Source organism: Malus domestica, chromosome 05 (genome assembly GCF_042453785.1).
Source record: "Malus domestica chromosome 05, GDT2T_hap1".
NCBI lineage: Eukaryota > Viridiplantae > Streptophyta > Magnoliopsida > Rosales > Rosaceae > Malus > Malus domestica.
The window spans coordinates 5,624,520-5,641,594 of NC_091665.1; the positions used below are offsets into that span (position 1 = coordinate 5,624,520).

The window sequence follows — 17,075 nt, forward strand, 5'->3', positions numbered from 1 at the left end:
TATGGGGCAAGAGGGGTTGTTTTGTAGTGATGGGTGGTGTCGGACTGGAGAAGGAGGACGGAGCAGAGATGTTATTTGTGAGGAAAGAGCGGGGAAAATTGGGGCGGGTAGAACGTTTGGAGTGCAGCTTAGTTTCAAAAATTTTGGCTAATTTCTGGGCTTGATGGAGAGAGTCAGGTTCGAGAGCAAGGATGTCATGACGTATGTCCTCCTTTAACCCGCCCAGAAACATATGTTTCAATTGGTTTTCAGTCCAATCAGTGACCCGGCAAGAAAGCCGTGTGAACTCTGCCAGATAGTCATCAACAGTAGTCTTTTGTTGAATATGAGTAAGCTGGGATTCAATGTTTGCGCGGTCACCACCACCAAAACGTTGAAGCAACAAGTCAACAAATAAACCCCAATTATCTCTGTCGTGCCTTTGTTCAAAACCCCTCATCCAAATAGAGGCATCTGCACCAAAATTACAAGCTGTAACAAGGACCCATTGTTGAGGGGGGACCTCGTAATAGTCGAGATATCGTTCCGCCATGGCTAACCACCCGTAAGGGTCTTCCCCAGTGAAACGCGGGAGTTCCATTTTGATGGGTTTGAAGTTGTTGGGAGGGTGTTGGGAAGTGTATGGTGGTGGTTGGGTGTGGTGAGTAGAAGGAGGGGTGGGGGACGGGGAAATATGGAAGGAGTGAGAAGTATATGGTGTTGGGTGGGTGTGGGTGTAGGGGTGCGGTGAGTAATGAGAGGAAGAGGCTGGGTTGGGTTGCGAGTGGGCCGGCCTGGGTGTGATAGTAATAGGGGATGGTGTGGGCCGGGTTGAAGGGGTGGAGGTTGGGAGTAGGTTGAGGTTGGGTGGGTTAGAGAGACCCAGGCCCAAGGGAGAAGAACTCGGTGCGGGAAATAGGGAGCGGAAGGAGGGTTGCAAATTGGAGGTGGAGGCTCTCGGGTTGAGGGTGGGGTTTGGGTGGACGGAGGTTGCGGGGGTGGAAGTGGGTGGAACGGTAGTGGTCGGGGTTGGTGGGAGGGCTGATTTAAGGTGGCGCAGCTCCTCTAACAGTATGGTTTGAAAGGATGCGAACTGGGAGGTCATGGTGGTTTGGAAAGCTGTGTTGGAATCGCTGAGTTGGTCCAAAGATTTCTGGAATGAAGCTTGCTGATTTTCCAGAATGGCGATTGTGTCACATACATCCTCGACTTGGTTACGGAGGTGCTCGTGACGAACATCCACTGCAGCGGCGACGACGTCGGGGTCAGAGCTAGCGGATTGTGTGTTTTTGCCCATCTGTCGACGGGCTCTGATACCAATTGGTACACCCGAATCGGTTCAGGTTGCCTAAAAAGGGAAATCTTAACAGAAAATAGTGCAGGAATGAAAGAGAGAATAAAGAAAGAGGAGTTTGAGGGAAAAGAGGCAGTTTTTGTCATTCATTTCATAGCCCCTTCTGTCCACAACATTACATATTTATATCTCTTCCAAAGTGAGAAAACCCTAGCTACTTGGACCCGATGGAAAAGCTGGTATGGGCCGTTCTCGAAGAGGAGGAGTAATGGGCTCACGTGAGTGGGCTTATCAAGATTCTTGGAATTCTTGATCGTTTGGTGAAATAAGCAGAATTTTTATTTGCCATGTTTATTTGTATTGTGAATCCGATGGGGGATGGCTATGAAATAAGCAGAATTTTTAATATTTGATGTGGTTCGGTTTTTGGTTTCAGAAATTTGTACCAATTTGGTTTCGATTGGAATTTCTGAGCTCATCTAATCCAACGTTTCCAGGTGAGAAAGTTGCTTAAATTTCGATTTTTATTAAACTCAGGTGAGCTTCTTCAGTTTTTTAGATTGATTTGAAGGAATTTCTTGCCCAGAAAAGCTAGGGTTTCCTGGTAAGTTTTTCAAGTCTTTCATCTTGGGGGTTTTGTTTTGTTCAAATATGGGGTTTTGTGATTTTGGATTTACAAATGGATTGAAATTTCGATTTCACCTCCCACTCGGAACCTGATACTCAGTCACCTTTAGAGCAGCTTCCTTCTCTCTTTTTCTCCAACCATGGTTGCTGATCCACAGGGCATCAAGGTGAGTTTTATTTTGGCCATATTTTTTAGATTTTTTCTGTTTGGTAGCTTAGAAAATGTGATCCCATGTTTTAGTTTTGGTGTTTTTATGATTTTCGATTCGTAGGTTTTTCAGATTTGATGGCGTTTGTTTCTGTGCTCAAGGTAAGCAATTTAAACTTCTGGGGTTATTCAATTCAAAGTTTTCAATTTATAATTTAGTTTAGTTTTTTATAATCGGAGTTCAGTTTGGTATTTCGTTTGCATTTTGATTATATTGAAATGTGAGTTTCTGTTTGGGTTTGATATTTTTCCTATATATCGTGATTGAGTTGTGGTCTTAGAACTGAGTGTAAGAGACATGTATGTTTGGTATCCAACTAAGTTGGACAACCAAACCAATTGAAATAAAGTAGGATGTTTTTAATGATTTGAAGAACTGAGCTGCACTACATGAGCATCTGCTGATAATGTATGACCTTCTTTTGATGCTTTCCAGTTCAATCAAAGCAAATTAGACAAAATCATGAATTAATTAAATGTGGTGTCTTCCTTTCTCCTCTGTTTCTTTTGCTGTTGGGTGAAAGTGAGCATGGGTATATGATAACCTATTTAAAAGGAAAGCTGGAGAGAGAGAGGGTAATAAAGTAGGTCTATACAGGGACCCAGAAGTCAAGGCATACTGACAGAGAAAAATACACAGATTGGTATGGTAAAAATGAAAAGAAAGTTTCCCCTTTCTTTTTATTAGTTTTAGGGTTGGGTCGAACCCAATAGAATATAGAAAATGAAGTGTTAAGGTGAGTTGATGTCGATTTTAGATATGTAATCGGTGCTTAATCAATTTTGAATACAGCATGTGGAACACTTTGAATTCAGGTTGTCTTTTTTTCCCTTTTTTCTTTCTATTTATTTAACTTCTGATTGGCTGCTTTATTTGTTTTTCCAGATTATATAATTTAATCTTCTCTAAAAACTTCTGTGTCGTCCACTGTCATCCGCTTCCGCTCCTTGACTCGCTTGATTTTTAGTTTTCGGACTCTGATTTTGTACATGTGTTAGCAATTGATTGCCTTCTTTTGGAAAAATGCTAATCGAAAACTGAATTTGGATTGTATGATTAGTGGTTTTTGTTCTTCATTTTACTGACATTTTGGTCCATTTTCCCCAATTCTCTCTCACAGCAAAATCACCGCCACCACCCAACAAACCCATGAGCTGGAATTTCAATTACTGTGCATGAAGGGAGGTAAAGTTGTTATCTTTCTCTACAAAGTGTAGATTTTTTATTTCAGGTTTCATTTGTTTGTATTGGGTAACTTGAATTTTGCTTCAAATTGTAGTAATTGCCATGCAAATTTACATTTTTTGTGTGAAATTGGAGAGTTTCGGTTTTGAAAGTTATATTTGCAAATATGAAAAGAGCTTATATAAAAACATGGAGGAACTGTGTGTTTAATTATCATTAAACGCTACCTTTTAGCTATGTAATGTAGAGGCTGTTAAAAAGAAATTTTATATCATGTTTTAGTTTTGTTTTTTTATCTTCGGCCTTTGTTGTGTAAACTTGGTTGTGCCTTATTTCTTCTGCCTTTTTGTAACTTTTTTTTTCATATCTCAAATAAAATTTGTATTTCCTGATTTTGTTTGTCCAGTTCAGACGAGAACAGTGTTTTCATGTTCTCCCCAACATCAACAAGCGCTTTGTTTGTGCTGAGGAAGCACTACTCAACCCTTCTCTACCATTATGAACAGGTTCACCTATCCCCATTCCTTTGCCTTTTGATTATTTTATTTTTTGATTTTGCTCCGCTTTTTGTCTTCCACGCCGAGTCTCCTGCAGTAGGTGGCGCGGATTTGTCGCACAAAACACAATAAAATATTATAAAAACATTTGAATGCAGAGTCTCCTGCAAAGTGTGGGCACAAAGAAAGATAAAATAATAAAAAAAAACTAACAAATATTTAAAAAAAACGAGTTAATCCAGCTTTGTGGCACATAACACAATAAAAAATTTTGAATGCATGGAAAACAAATATTAAAAATTGTGAGAAGCCCTGCTGTCTTCCCCTTGCCTTTGGTTATTTCATTTTTTGGTTTTGCTCTGCTTTTTTTCTTTCAAGTGTTGATCATCGGGGAATTTTCTGCTGAGAGGGCTTCCCCCTTTTTCTTTCATTTTTTTCTATTTCTTTCCTCAAATTTTCCTTTTATTTTTCTGCTTCTTTCTTTGGCGTTTTAGCAAATGGAGCATCGTCTTTTTTTCGTTTCTATGTCGTCATTGTGATTATGGGTGCATGATTTGGTTCTGTTTTGTATTTTCAGGAAACGGTTCTCAACTTTTTAAACCTATGTATATCTAATGGGAAGACAAAAAAATATTAAAAAAAATGTGATTAAAACCGGGCCACATGACTTGTGGCACAACGAACAATAAAAATTTATACCAACCCACGTGTAGTCATCGCCACAAGGTAGTATCTCTACTTTTGTTCTTCTTTCTTCCGTTTTCTTTTTCAAATTTTCTTTGTTGTTTATCTCAACTATATTAATGTTGCATGATTCATTCAAATCAGTGAATCTGAAGAAATTTAAGAAGTTGATCCAAGAGCATGTGATGAGGTTCCGATCAAGTTATTTAAAAAAAAAAAAAATCACCTCATACTCAGGCAAAGCCACACAACAGCACTGGAAACACTGATTAGGTTAGTATGCTTTCAAGTTGTTTTATCTTTTCCGCCATTACCATTTAAATGTGATACTAAATCCTATCTAAATATGTTTTGTTCTATTCCTCTTTGTTCAGGTTGCTTTATCAAATGACAACAAGAGCTGAAGACACCTTTCACTACTCTGATCAAGAATGTTTACCGTGTTTTGTTTATCTATATTAAATCATGTTTAACATGTTTAAAAACCTGTACATATCTTGTTTTGCCCAAAACTCAACAATATTTTTTGCATCCCCATACAACATCTCCTCATTTTTTTTGTATGCATAAGCTGGAACACAGTATATTAGATGGCGTTATTAGAAGAAATTCAGTTATTATAAAGTTTTATCTTTCTTCCAGGAATTTCTATTTTTTGTAACTGAATGTAATCCTCCTGGAATTTTTCAAGATATAGCAATTCCTGGAAGAAAGATACAAACAAACATTATATATGTGTTTTGTTTGGCAATTACAATCACTCACATGAAAATCCAATTGAATTTGTTCTGGTCTCCAAGAATTTTTCTTTCTTTGATTATTGATTAATTTATGTGGCGAGAGTTTAGATTTTGCTTTTCTGCCCATGTATATTTGATTTGAAATGGATAGTTCAATTTGCTGTATATAAACTAGTAATCAAAAAGCTCCAAGGAGAGGTAAATTAGAAACAATGGTGGAAGAGTGATGGAGTTGAGGAGTTGATAGTTTACAGGGTTTACTTGAATTTCTGTATGATGTCCATGGTATTGATAGATCACTGAGATTGACTGACTGGTTGATTAATCACTAATTTGAAATATATAAAATGTAACTTTTCTTTAGTTCCTTTTCGTTTTGTATTTTCATTGGATTCTAAAAATGAAACGAATCCAATCAGCTACTTAGCCTTTGAATATTTTTACATCTGAATGCTTACTTTAAATATGTTAATTTGTCCCCGTTTCTATAAAATTTTATGCAATGTGAACAATGTGGGTTATTCTCAATCTTCAGATGGTGATTATTTGGCAACTTCTGAAAACATGGCTACTCAGCCTCTGAAATACAGAGCTGAGGATGAGAGCAACCAGATGAGCTAGAATTGGGTTTGTATCATTCTAAATTATTCGTTTGGTTACCGATAGAAAATATGGTTGCCAAGTCCGGTTTTTTATTTTCATTATCTTAAACATTTTCCTTTGATAGCACTTTGTTTTGATTTGTGAACGAACTATATACTTTATATTTATCTTAGGTCACAGTGTAAATGTTTAACGATTGAATTTGTGAGATGGTGTAGCAGTTTTTTCAAAAACTTGCTATTCCAATCAGATGCTCAAATATTATGTTTTCTACTTTTCTGTGTTTTTCCCCATATGGTAGGCTTTGCACTTGAAACTATGAGTATAATACTGATGGCACAATACAATCTACAAATGAATGCTTTCTTATAGCATGCATATCCGTATATAGCAAGCTAAGTTTTATTTCATTGGTTCTTAAGTACTATGCCGTCTTTAAGTTGGTTTGTGCGGAAATTATTCATGCATGTCGCGACTAATATATTCAATTCCTGCAACTATGCGCAAACATATTTTCTTGTAAATACCATGAAGCTTGAGTAAGGGGCTTTCCCTACAGCTAAAAAATTATCTATATACTAAAACCCGATGGAAGGACACTGTTAATGAGCAGTGTAATGGTGCAAATGCCTTTGCTGGCTTCTCATTTTTCCTTTCTTTCGCCTGCTTGGTACAGTTAAATGGCGCTTTTGCCCATCTTGGACACGCATCCGTCATCGTCGTTTCTTTGTTTTGGGTGCGTTTTCAACGTTGTTCTTTTCGTTTCCATTTCTTTCTTATACAGATTTGTGGTTTTACAGAAAAAGGGAAAAAAGTGATGAATCTGGAGGAAAGTGGGAAATGCACTGAGCAAGTGCTTGGACAAATGTTTTTAATTGAGTTGTAAATTTTGTTTCAGTATTAGACTTTGTATGAATATACATTTGAATAATCATTTTGCAGTTTTTAAATAAATGAGTCTCACTAATTTGTATTAGTTTTTATCTGAACAACATGTGCACTTACCAATCTGTGTGGGTTAACTAAATTGATGCATATCTTGCCAGTTAGCAATATGTATTTGAAGGAATTTTTTTAAATAAATCCTTTATTAAATACGTTTAAACAATTGGTCTTTGGTTCTATATGTTTGATAAAAATTGGGTGGAATGAGTAACCAATTTGATTGAAGTGTGTTATCACCATTCTGTTATATGCTTAAATGAATTGGGGTAGAACTTACCCTCTGGTTTTTTTATCGATAGCAGCATTTGGAAACAAAAGATTGTGAAATGCTAAGCTATTTACATGAAGAAAATATTGGAGAACATTGTTTTATTTAGATTGATAGATGGTGGTAGAAGTTGTTCAGCAGAATAACAAAAGCTTTCTTCCGGTTGTGTTGGTAGTCAAGAAGGCAGCCTACGCAACACAAAAAGAAAATAAAATATTGTAACACATGTATTAAGCTGTTGAGAAGAATTAAGTACCAGAGTTTACTATTTTTTTTTCTTCCAATTGTATTCATCTGAGGTTTGATTTCAGGATTATGTGTTTTCTATTTAGTGTGATTCAGTATGGGTTTATCTAGGTTTGTGGCTAAGTTTACATTAATGTTGATTTACATTTTTCGATTTTCCTGTAAATTTATATGAGTTTTGTTTTTTTATTGTTAATTTAGTAATGCTATGGATAATTTTGGCTTCTAGATTGGTTCGAGCATTTTTTTTATTTTTTATAATTTCAGTTGTAGCTTCATTGTTTCTTTTTTTACTAAATATTTTTTTCTCTACCTGCTGCTGAAATCTGAGTTTTGCTGTTAATTTCTTTACAAGTCCTGTGTTATGCTGTTGTTGTATTCCATTCAAATCAAGTAATGCACTACGTCTTTTCTCTACAACAATAATTTGGGGTTTTAGTTTAAATTATCACTAATTCATTTTTTATTTGGCATTGAATTTTTGTTAATATGAACGGCCGGTGGCTATGACATGGAGGAAATTGCTTCAAGAGCTTATGATCTTGCTGCACTTTAAGTATTGGGATTCTTCAACTCATAAACTTTATGGTAGGGTTCTAACAATTGGAGTTTTATGAGTTTGAGCTTTTTAATAACAGAAGTTTCATTATCTTGGTCTTTTAGCAGTTTGATAATTACACTATACAACTTGAGTAGATGAAAGATATGAGCCAGCGTGAATATGTTGCGCATCTGCGAAGGTAGCAATTTTATTTGTTAAAAGAAAATAGTTCATAGGAGAATTCAATACATGAATGAATATATTATCGGAGAAAGGGGGCTCTGGCCAGGTTGGGGGTCGAATAAGGGCGACCGGTTGGTGCATCCTTGGGGGGGGGGGGGGGGGGTAGGGGGTACTCTGTGAAGGGGGCTCTGGCCAAGGGATGACTGAGGGCAGGGAAGGGAGGGCTATGGATGAGCTGGGGTCTCGATTCGGGTCAAATATGAGATTGTTGGAGAAAGAGCGGGGATGCTTAAACATTGAAAGAAAAGATGTTGAAGGTGCTCTCTTGGGGTTCCAGTATTCTATGGTGGCAGAAATTCTAACTTCAAAGGAGGTGAAAGGAGATGTGTTCATCGACTGCTTCACGTCACTATGGCGAGGGCGGGAGGGTGTTTCCATCCGTGACATTGGAGACCGAAGATTCCTTGCTCGATTCGCTGGATTACGAGATCTTCAGAGGGTGATTGAAGCGGACCAACCTTGTACCTATAAAAACGATCTAGTGATGGTGGCTGACCGAACGGAAAAGGGGCTGAATTGATGGAACCTTCTTACCTTGGGTGTCTTTTGGGTGCAGCTGCATAATGTGCCGATGTTAAGTATGACTCAGGCGGTCGCTGAATCCATAGGGGGGCTGATTGGGACGGTTCAGACGGTGGACAAAACGGGAAGACGAGACTGTATTGGAAGATTCATCCGTGTGAAAGTCAGATTCAATGTCCGGGAACCTCTGATGCGAGAGACATTCGTGAGCTTTCCGAACGATGGTAAAATCTGGGTAGAGTTCAAATACAAAGCACTTCCGAATTACTGTCTAAGCTGTGGAATGCTAGGCCATCCTACGAGAGTCTGCAAGGAAATCCAAGAACTGAACTGGGAGATGATGTGATCTCCAAAGAAAAAGATGAGGCTCTGGCTTATCGTGGCCTGGATGCAGTGATGGACCTGCGTGGGAACCTGTTGGGGGCCGGTACTCGTAGTAGGGCTTCCCAGGGATCCAGTGGAGGTCGACGGAACTCAGGGTGGAAGGAGGAACTCAGTGAGGAACCGGATGGGGGGAGACGATCTGGTCGATCATCAATGGCGTCTGGTATGGGAAGTTATACTAGACTTGGAGCCAGCTTCCCTGAGTGGGAGCGAGTGCACTGCGAAAGCGGATGATGAAGTTATTGATACCGCTACCTCACCAAGCAAACCTCGATGGTCCTCGAGCAGAAGCGAGAAGGAGGACAAGAAGCTGACAGATAAAAACCGCGGCCAACACAGAGAAAAGGAGGAGGCTAGAATAGCCAGAGAACTGGCTTTCGACGCAGGGCTCATTGGTCCGGGGGGAGTGGTGGCGACTGGGACAGCCAATGTCGTCCTATATGATATGCTGGAGCAAGAGGAAAATGTGCATTCGGTCTGTGGGCTATCGGAGACTGAACAAGGCTTCGACCTAAATGCACTGCCAATTGTTGCCGAGGGGGATGAATGTGGGCAGTCTGACAGGGAACTGATTGCAACTGACCAGGGGGGTGGAGATGCTAGTAGTAAGGAGGACCAGGTTATGGGGGATGACCCATTTGATCTAGCACCCATTATTGAGGCTGTCATGAATGAGCACAAAAGGAAAAAACGAGGGCATCAAGAGGTAGAGTATTCGGGATCGGATCTATGCGTGGAGCCGGTCCACACTAAGCCAAGGATGTGTGATGTTATTGAGGCGGAGGAGACCAGCCGTAAAGGGTCTCCCAAGTTCCCATGAAGCTAATCACGTGGAACTGTCAGGGTATCGGGGGTGACCTGACAGTTGACAACCTTTTGGAGCAGAATCGACTCCACACCCCTGACATAGTGATCATTCTGGAAACTAAGAATAATAGTAGTCGCTATGGATATTTAAGAAAGAGTTTGGGCTTAGATTATCTGCATGCTGTAGAGCCTAACGGCATCAGAGGAGGTCTTTGCGTCTTTTGGAGTGATGCTGCTATGGTGGTTGCGGTCAAATCTGATGAATTTGTAATTGAAATTAAATTGTGGGATGAGAGTAACAAATGTCAATGGCGACTTTTTGGCATCTATGCCAGTACTAATGAGAGGAAATAGAGAGGTCAGTGGACGCAGCTGAGTAAGAGGATCGAGAAAGACAGGGATAATTGCCTTCTCATGGGGGATTTCAACGATATCCTGAGTAACGAGGAAAAAGAAAGTGGAAACCTGAGAAAGGCGGTTAGCATGCGGGACTTCAGGGACTTTGTGGCTCAGAATGAGCTTGTGGACCTTGGATATGAAGGATACCCGTTTACATGGTGGAACAACCAGGAGGCCAGGCCAATCCAACTGCGGCTGGACCGTGGTCTGGCTACCTCGGGGTGGCATGAACTTTACCCTGATACCACTATCAGGCACGTTGTTTTGGAAGGCTCCGACCATGCGTTACTTCTCATGTCTACTGAGAAAATTAAGGCGAGGACAGGAAGAAAATTCTCTTTCGATGGCCGGTGGAGTAAAATGAAGGAATGCCGGGACTTGGTAGCAAGGGAATGAGGGGTCAGTCCCGAGGGTTCACATGTTTTCCGCTTTTGTAAAAAGCTGCAAATGCTACGGCGAACTCTCAAGGAGTGGTATAGAGGGAGAGGGAGAAATTCTAAGAAATCCATTGACCGCCTGAAAGAGGAAATCAGAGCCGCTTACATATCCGGTGATTTTGGCACAAATGAGGTTAAGCTTATGGAAAGAGAGCTTAGGACTGCCCACAAGAATGAGGAGTCCTATTAACGAACGAAGTCTAGGAACCAATGGCTCAAAGAGGGTGACAAGAACACTAAATTCTTTCATGCTCAAACTATGAAACGAAGGAGCTCCAACCAAATTCGGGGGCTAATGGACGCAAATGGCGTGTGGCAGGAGAACGAGCCAGTGCTCAGCTCGATTGTGATATCCTACTTCTTGGACATATTCCGCTCCGATAGGCCTGGCCAATTCGGTATCCCTGAAATTGGCCTGGATTTAAGTGTGACTCCTGAGGATAATTTGGCCCTAACTGCTCCGGTTACGGAGGAAGAAATTATTGTGGCAGCTTTTCAAATCCCGCCGACTAGAGCTCCCGGGCCGGATGGGTTCACTGGGTGTTTCTACCAGGACCATTGGGACACTGTGGGGAATGATGTCATTAGGATTATCAAAGCATTCTGGCATTCTGGTAAGCTCCTACGGGAACTCAACCATACCAACCTAGTGCTTATTCCGAAGGTTAAGTGTCCGAAGAACATGTCGCAATACCGGCCAATTGCACTATGCAATGTTATCTACAAGATTCTTGCCAAGGTCTTCACAAATAGATTGAAGCTGGTGATGCCTAATGTGATTTGTGAGAACCAATCTGCTTTTGTTGCTGGAAAACAAATTCAGGACAACATCTTGGTTATGCACGAGATCATTCACTCGCTTCTCCACCAAAAGAAGGATGACCAGGGCGGTATGGCTATTAAGCTGGACATGGCCAAGGCTTACGACCGTGTGGAGTGGAAATTCTTGCTCGCTATGATGGCCAAGTTGGGTTTTGCGCCTCTGTTTTGCAGCTGGATCATGGAATGTCTCTACTACATCCTTTAGTATTATCATAAATGGAACCCCGACTGGGTTCATCAGGCCGGAAAGAGGATTAAGGCAAGGTGATCCCTTATCTCCCTATCTATTTCTTTTGTGTACTGAAGGTCTGTCTATGTTGATCAGAAATGGTCTGGAAAGAGGTGCTATTAACGGGTATAAAGTGACACCGGCTGGAACCCCGATCACCCATCTGTTCTTCGCGGATGACTCTGTCCTGTTTGGTAAAGCCACGACTGAGGAAGCACTGGGAATGTTGAATATTCTAAAGACTTATGCCAGGGGGTCTGGGCAGGAACTTAATCTATCGAAGAGCTCTATCTTCTTTGGATCCAAGACTCCGAACCGCACTAGGCTGGAAATTGGAAGAACCATGGGCATTCAATGCAAGGTGGGATTCGGGAAGTACCTTGGCTTACAGGCCGATTTTGGTCATTCAAAGAAAGCTGTATTCGAGGAGGTTAGGGATCGTCTCGAGACTCGTATGACTGGTTGGGCCGAACAATTTTTATCCCAAGCAGGGAAGGAAACTCTGGTTAAGGCGGTGGCCATGGCTATGCCGAACCATGCTATGAGCTGCTTCAAACTACCTATTGGGGTGTGCAAAGACATTGAGAAAGCTATTCGTAATTTCTGGTGGAGGGGCAGTGATCAACGAATGGGGGTTCATTGGCTAGCTTGGGACCGACTAAAGAAGCAAAAACGGTCGGGGGGTTGGGGTTCAGAGACATCCAATGTTTCAACCTTGCTTTCCTTGCCAAGATTGGCTGGCGCTTGATAAAGAATCCTTTGTCCCTGCTTGCTACGATCCTAAGGGACAAATATTTCCCTGGAAAAGCCTATTGAAAGCCGGGAAGGGGAGGAATACCTCCTGGGATTGGAAAGGAATATTCGATGCCTGCAAAGTGTTGCGAAATGGTCTGAGATGGAGGGTGGGTAACTGTACTCAGATAAATATTAGGGAGGACCCTTGGTTCCCTAAACCTTCTACTTTTAAAGTCCGACCCCGAGAGAATCTTCTGGGCAGCATGGTAAGTGACCTCATTGACCCGGGCACTATTTCTTGGAAGGCTGATTTGGTTTTGGTGGGCTTTAATCGGGATGATGTGGCTACAATTTTAAGCATTCCTTTAAGCAGGACTGGCGGCCATGATAGATTAGTTTGGCACTACAATGTGAACGGAGAATACTCGGTTCGATCCGGATATGGGGTGGCGGTGGACCTTATAGAGAACGGAGCTTTGGGAAGAAAAGGCCAAGGTGCCCCTAGCGAAAGACAGAAGAACAATCAGGTTTGGAATCAAATTTGGAAGTTGAATGTGCCAAATAAAATTAAAATCTTCATATGGCGTTGTTGTAATAGAGCTGTGGCGGTTAGACAAAATCTTCATCGTAGGCGCATGAGGGTTGATAACGTCTGTGGGGTCTGCGGCGCAGCGGAGGAGACGGAAAATCATCTCTTCTTCCAATGTGAATTTAGGCACTTGTTCTGGTTCTGTTCTCCCTTGCACCTAAACTCTCATGAGTTGATTGAGGCGGATTTTCTGACTAATTGGGAGCTCTTCCATAAAAGTGTCAAGGGCAGGGGGGAAGTAGATGAGATATTGCAAGAATTTGCCTTCGGCCTCTGGAGGTTGTGGAAGAACAGGAACGAGACAGTGTTCAACGGAACGCAACAACAACCTTTGGAGGTTTTGAACATCTGGAGGAGTAGTTTAGCGGAGTTCAGAGAAGCCACTACCAGGACGGCTGATGGTGATCGACTTCTTCGTGACTCGGGGACTTTGGAGGTGAGGCGACAGGGCGCTAGGTGGACGAAACCCGAGTTTGGGTTTATCAAAGTAAACACGGATGCTGCGTGGTGTATGAATACCCTTAGGATGGGTGTGGGGTGGGTGTGCCGTGACTTTGCCGGTGTTCTCCAAGCTGCAGGGGGTCGGGGACCGGACTATGCCACTCTGCTGCTGCGGGAGAAGCCCATGCCATTCGAGAGGCCATTTTGGCTTGCATATCGCTGGGCTTTAACAATATCATCATCGAATCTGATGCTATGGTGATCATACAAATGCTCAGGAAGGAAATACCGTTTGATTTCAGTCTGGATTGTATTCTTGGTGATATTGAGGTTCTAGTACGTAGGTTGACGTCGGTTTCGTTTGCCTTTGTGACTAGGGAGAGCAATGCTGCGGCTCACTCAGTGGCCAAGTATGTTTTCAAGCAAGGCAAAGAGTTCATTTGGGACTGTATTGGCCCGGATTTTTTGTTTAATACTCTTGCTAAGGATGTAAACATCTCTATTCGTATTTAATGCATCTCTATCTTTGAAAAAAAAAATATATATATATTATGATTTCTTATCGTCGCATACACTCGGTTGCGAGAGTTTGACTTTGACCGTTCTTTTTCCCCCTTGGCTTCTCTTTCCGTCATTGACAGCGGAGTTTGTACCGATCCCGAAGAGCTCTTTGCATTGTTGATCCCACATGCGTCTATCATTTCCAAGGTACGAAGTTCACCATCCCATGTATTAGTTTGTCTCAGATTTTTTATTTTATTTTATTTTATTTTTATTTTTTAGGTGCATGTTCCGTAATCAAGATTCAAAGATGATATGCCACCAATCACAGGACTCTGAATTCTCTCTGTGTAACTCTGCCGCTGCACTGATCATCATCATAGTTTTTTATTCACATCTTGGAAACACATTTTATTTTTTTATTCTCTCTGCTTTATGGCTTTCCGTGCAGATTTAGTTGAACATGGGGAAATCACCAGCTGTTACTCTCAGAAAAGGTGATGCGAAGTGAGCTTCGGTTTTTATTTTCCATTTTGCTGTCAATTTTCTTTGATTTATGTGATTTGATCGGTGATCTCCATTATGAATTTATGTTTGATTTTTTGAATTTCGATACGTTGAAGAGCAAAAGCTCATGAATCTCCTACTTTAATTGTTTTTTTTCAACATCTGTTCATCTTATTAAATTCTATGATCAGTTTAATCCTGTTAGAATACGTAATATTTCTTTGGGCAAAATAAATAAACTTTGGTTGGTGGGGCATTTGGAATGCTTATCAGATATTACTAAATGTGATTTAAAGGAACAACTTAAACTTCTTGGGATGCCTATTTTAAAAGCAAAAGGAAACACTACAAAAAATATGAGCACTGTACACAATAAATTATATGTGCCCCTTGAGGTCAAAGAGCACCAACAATTGTGCCTATAGACTAATAGCAACAGTGTAGCAACTATGTTTCTATTTGTGCCGTCTATAGGCCTTGCCTTTGATCAAAGAGCACAATAAGGTATGTTGTGCTGAAAAGTGTAAGCACAAATAAAGGTCCTTTTGTGTCCAGTTCTGACAAAGTTGTCAGATGACTACTGTCACCCATGTTAGCACATTTATTGTTATTGTGCCCAATATGTCGACTACTTTTAGAATAAAAAAAATTAAAAACCGAAATCACCTACAAATTGAGATTCAGGCTAAACAAAAAATTATTTTTTCATAAAATTAAAACAGCCCACAACCACAAGCAAGCATCTATAATATTACAATTTACAAAGATATTCACAACCATTATATATAATAGCAACTAGAATTTTACATGTTCTATCCCCAACTAAAATTATAAAGGTTTTAAGTGAATATCGGTTTTCTCAAAAATAAGAACATCAAATATTAAGGTTTTAAGTGAACCTGCACAGTTCCTTTCTCATCTTCGAGTCGACAACCTGGTCAGGGTGGCTTTGGTGGTTGATGGGTTTCAATGTGGCCATCGCGTATAGAGAGGGAAAAATGATTGCTTGCTTCTGAACAACTAGGTTGTTTTGAATGGCCTCGCCAAGTACCCTAAGCATCCATTTTTCTTGTACCTGCATCACCATGATCAAGCTCTCCTATAACTGCAGCAACTCCCCCATTCAAATCTGACCCTAAATCATAAAAAAAAAAATTCAACACAAAAAGGAAAGGTCAGTACGTATGATTCGAGTTCACGCTGCTCAGGGTCATCAACATTGTTAAGTTTATTCATCAATGCTTGATCACTCTTGTTAATTTTCTTATTCGTTTCGTTTTGTTTCAGCTTTTCTTTAACAGCGTAGGCACACAAAACCAATCGAATTCATTCACCTACTTAAGCCTAAAAAGCATGAATATTTTGTTTCAAATTTCAATCCCAAAAAACAGAACCAATCAAATTCATTCACCATTGATGCACAAAGCACACAACTTTGAAACTCAATCCCTATTATTGCACACAAATTCTCGACTTTTAACACAAAACCCACCTCCAATTCCACATAGCCAAAGCTGGGCAATCAATAATTTCAATCCTAACTAAAACTTTAACACAATATAACTGAAACAACTCTAAAAAAAAATTAAAAAAAGAAAAAAAAGAAAAAAAGATAGATAGATAGAAAGTGGATGTACCTGTAATACGAAACTGGCTGAATTGAAGAACACAAAGATTTGTGCTTTGCTGCTCAAATTTGTAGAGTGAGAGAGAGTACCCAGAACCAAAATCATATTAGGGTTGAGAATTTGGAATTGATTAGAATTAGGGATCCATTAATACAACTATGCCTCAGCCCAATTCTATTTTTTTTCATTTGGCCTAAAATAGAAAAAAAACCAAAAACTTCCAAGTTAAAAAATTAGAGAAATAAATCTGAAATTTTAGAGAGACAAAGTGAGGAGAGAGAAATAGGCGGAGGACTTTGGGCAAGGAGTCCATTGACGGCTTCGTTGGGGAGGACCTGAGCGTAGTTTTTCACAATCTCCCTTAAGCTTTGCACCAAAAATTAAAAGCAACATATCATGATTGAAGAACACAGCAGCTGAAGAGCACTACCACAGTTCCATCAAGTAACACGACCAGTACAGCAAAGCAAGAGGGAAATATGGAGCCCTCGCCTCAGGCCCATGTGAAGAAGCAAAGCTGGAGAACACCGCTGCGGTTCGGGGTGGAGCTGGACGGGTTCAACTGCTCTGAGACTCTCGTGTCTCGTTAACTATAGCAAGTTGAGGTAGGTGGAAGAAGGATATGAATGGCGACGGAGGCGAGAGAAGGGAGACGATGGCGAAAGAAGGGAAACGATCAGCTTCATCACCAGCTCGGGCCTCATCACCCATCGACGCCACTGTTACTCCTTTCTTTGTCGTCTCGTACGCCGCTCTCATACCTACAAAACACATAAACCCCGAACAAAATCATATGTTTCTTAGATCTGAAATTAAAGAAATTTGATTATGAATTTGTAGAAACTAACTTGAGGATCGGAAAGAGGATGGGAAGAGGATTATAGAGGTATAATTTGACGGTCTTTGGTGACAAGTGGAAGGCGGCGCTGTTGCCTGAAAGAGAAGAAGGGGAGAAAGGATATGAGAATGAGAGTGCAGGTGAAGGAAGAGAGAGGATGAAGGGGAGAGAGAAA

General features: G+C 40.7%; 1 long non-coding RNA gene across 3 annotated transcripts; it reads left to right on the top strand.

The window, feature by feature from the left end:
- Positions 1 to 1,637: 1,637 nt before the first annotated feature.
- LOC103451103 (uncharacterized) lies at positions 1,638 to 5,099 on the top strand. 3 transcript variants are annotated; one of them, XR_011581728.1, is made up of 8 exons: positions 1,638 to 1,877; positions 2,001 to 2,067; positions 2,173 to 2,210; positions 3,230 to 3,294; positions 3,701 to 3,800; positions 4,369 to 4,517; positions 4,620 to 4,748; positions 4,850 to 5,099. It is a non-coding gene; the product is annotated as an uncharacterized lncRNA (long non-coding RNA). The 3 variants fall into 3 exon arrangements; XR_003773050.2 differs by lacking the exon at positions 1,638 to 1,877 and having other exon boundaries at positions 1,908 to 2,067; XR_003773053.2 differs by lacking the exons at positions 1,638 to 1,877; positions 4,369 to 4,517 and having other exon boundaries at positions 1,927 to 2,067.
- Positions 5,100 to 17,075: the final 11,976 nt, after the last annotated feature.